The sequence below is a fragment of the Chinchilla lanigera genome, unplaced genomic scaffold (genome assembly GCF_000276665.1).
Source record: "Chinchilla lanigera isolate Chin_1 unplaced genomic scaffold, ChiLan1.0 scaffold00039, whole genome shotgun sequence".
Taxonomy (NCBI): Eukaryota; Metazoa; Chordata; class Mammalia; order Rodentia; family Chinchillidae; genus Chinchilla; species Chinchilla lanigera.
This window is the reverse complement of record NW_004955440.1, coordinates 16,968,493-16,972,077: the sequence shown is the minus strand read 5'-3', so window position 1 is coordinate 16,972,077 and position 3,585 is coordinate 16,968,493.

The window sequence follows — 3,585 nt, the reverse complement described above, 5'->3', positions numbered from 1 at the left end:
CAGGCTGGTCTCAAACTCACACCGATCCTCCTGCCTCAGCATACGGAGTGCTGGGATTACAGGCCTCCTGCCTCAGCCTCCCAAGTGCTGGGATGACAGGCGTGCGCCACCACGCCCGGCCTCAACTAGGGTTTTTTTGTTTTTTTGTTTTTGAGACAGGGTCTCGCTGAGCCTGGGCTGTAAAGTGAGCACAAGGCCAGCCTGAACTGCCTAGTGAGACCCTGCCTCAAAAAGACAAACAAACAAAACGACAGGTATATCTGAAATGTGAAGACCCTAGCGTTTGCCGAGAAAGATTCTTAGTGTGGCTAAACATGATCTATACCCTCTAGAGAGAAAGTTGCCTCTCATTTCCTGGGCTTTAGTAAGATGGCACATCTAGACAAGTTAGTAAACAGTGAGTGAAAGTGCAGACAGTCTTGCGATAAGTGTTTCGATTTCGGGAATTTTCGGTTTAAGAGTTACCGAGGAATCGTGGAAGGTAGAAAAGGGCCTTGAAATCCTGTTTTTGTTGTGTCTATGAGAATTGCACAAGAAGGGTTGAGTTTGCCCTAAGGAAAGTATCTTTACCAAATTATACTCCTTAACCTGACTTACTCTTTCTACATTGTGTGATCTGCCTGAAATACCACTGTGACTCTTGTGCTGAAGTCCTCCAGCAAGTCCCACCAACTAGAGTACGCATTTCTAAAATCTGTATTTCTGGTGTCGGGATCAAACAGGGTCTCACACACGAGGCAAGCACCCTACTGAGTGTGTAGGTCCCCCAGCCCCGCGCTTCTGAACTACTGGTGTAACATAGGGGCCTTTTGCAGTGGGGCCAGTTTGTTAGGCTCTACGCAGTCCCCCAGTTTCTGAAGGTCCCTGTGTTTAGCACCTCCCCTTTTTGGAACGCGGTGAGTCAGCTAGGAGTGTGCCTTCTTACGAACTTCCCTCAGCTCTTCTTCCACCGCACACTCTGCCCCTCCGGAGGTGTCAGCGCCTCGCCTGCAGAGCTGTTGAGATGGGTATCTTAGTAACGACTTACTGTTTGGTCACAGGTGTTTGCAATTCCAGCCTTGAGCTGTAGCCCGAGAGTCATTAGTTCCAGCTGTAATCTGTGCTTGCCCCACCCTGCTGTGGCATTCTCCGTCTGATCTAAACTACTGAGCGAAGGGGCTGGGGGTTTAGCTCAGCCGCACAGCGCTTGCCTGGCAAGCATGAGGTTGTGAGTTCGATTCCCAGTACCAGAAAAAAAAAAGTAAATAAATAAACTGCTGAAAGATTTCAGAGTCAAACAAGTCCCCTCCCCGACACAGATCCTCTTCCACATGCCCTTCCAACCTGAGTGGTACCCCAGACTTCTCTTTTATAGAAACTACCATTGGCCGGGCATACACTCAGTGTGGTGGCGCACACCTGTAATCCCAGCACATGGGAGGCCGAGGTAGTAGGATCGCTGTGAGTTTCAAGCTAGCCTGAAATGCATAGTGAAACCCCATCTCAAAAAGGCAGAAAAAACCACCGTGGGCTGGGCGAAGTGGCACACACGTGTGTGCCTGCAGTTGGGAGGCTGAGCAAGGAAGATCTCCGTGAGTTGGAGGCCAGCCTGCACTACATAGTAAATTCAAGCCCAGCCTGAACTATATAGCAGGACCCTGTCTCAAAAGAAAAGACAGAAATTATCATTGCCTGGCATGGTGGTGCAGGCTTGTGAGTTCAAGGCCAACCTGAAGCAGAAAGTGTGCCCCTGTCTCAAAAAAAAAAAAAACAAAAGAAAATTACCATGAATCAGATCTCCTGGTGATACTATAGCATCTAGTTACCTGCTTTTCAGCCATTTATGGGCAGAAAGAAAAGTGAGTACACTACAATAAAACATTCTGTGAGCAAAAACGACCAACCACATTCACATAACTTTTACTATAACATACTGTCAGAATTGCCCTATTTTGTTATTTATTGCTCTTAATTTCTTACTATATAAACTAAACTTCATCATGAATATGAACATATAGGAAGGCCAGGCATGGTGGCGCATGCCTGTAATCCCAGCACTTGGGAGGCTGAGACAGGAGGTTTGTTCCAAGTTTGAGACCAGCCTGGGCTACAAAGTGAGCTCAAGGCCAGCCTGAACTACATAGCGAGACCCAGTCTCAAAAAGACAAAAAAAAAATGAGCATATAGGAAAAATGGAGTATGTACAGGGTGCAGTACTATCTGTAGTTTTAGGCACCCACTGGGGTCTTAGAAGTACCACAAATTCAGCACCTCGTGCTCAAATACAGCTTGTTAATTTGTCATATATTAATTCATCTGTCCTTTCACCCAACAACTAATGTACCATTTCCATGTGCTCTTCTCCAGGTTGTCTGTGTCTGCCTGGAACACTCTCCCTTCTGTGGTGAACCTTCACTCCCAATCCAATATTTCCTGTTTGTTTGTTTTTTGAGACAGGATCTGGCCATGTCGTTCAGGCTAGCCTGGAGGTCACAGCAATCCTCCTGTCTCAGCCTCCTGAGTGCTGGGATTACAGCCTTGCACCACCATGCCGGGCCTCCAATGCAGTAATTCCTTCTGGCTTCCCCATTCTCTTAGCCACAGGTTAGTTCGCAGAAAGTCACGTCAGCGGCTTTTATAGCTGTATGACGGGTCCTGATTACGAGCACTCGTAATGATCCTCCCTATTCAGTCACGCTTAGATCTGCCTATCTAGTATCTGTTACCCTAATTTGCCGTATATGTGAGCATATATGTAAAAGTCATTGTTCTTCTTGTTCACTCCCTCCATTGCTTTTTTTTGTACTGCTTTTCTTTGAATGATAGATGTCACACATGGATGGTCTCACTTATTTCTCACAACAGTACTAAGAGTACCTTTTCTGGATTTACAAATAAGCAGTGTACAACTTTTTTTTCTTTTGGTAATTCTCCTACCTCAGTCTCCCATGTGCTGGGATTACATGTGTGCAACCAGCAAGCAGTGTAAAATTTAAAAAGTAAAATAGAGAACTTTAACCCCGTACCACCAGATTTAAACAATATTTAAATGATATTCATTCACCATTATTTAATGAGCTCTGCCTTGCTCATATGTTAATATGATTTTCATCGTAGATTTACTCTTGAACCTTGTAAAGTCATTTTTAAAAATCAACTCAAAAGGAATTAAAAACAAACAAGACCTGAAACTGTAAAATTCGTAAAAGAAAACAGGGATATAAACTACAGGACATTGATATAGACGATTTTTTGAGGATTTAACTTCACAAACACAGGTAACAAAAGCAAAATTAGGGGCTGGGGATTTAGCTCAGCGGCAAAAGTGCCTGCCTGGCAAGCGCAAGGTCATGAGTTCGGTTCCTGGTACCGGAAAAAAAACAAAAAAAAAAAACAAACAAAAAAAAAAAAATTAGACAAGTGGGATTGCAACAAAATAAAACACTTGTGTATAGCAAAGAAAAAACAGAATGAGGGGACAATGTACAGAATAGGATAATATATTTTAAAACTATAATATATGAGGAACTCTCTACACATGGTAGCATATGCTTATAATCCCAACACTCAGGAGGCTGAAGCAGGAGGATAACAAGTTCAAGGCCA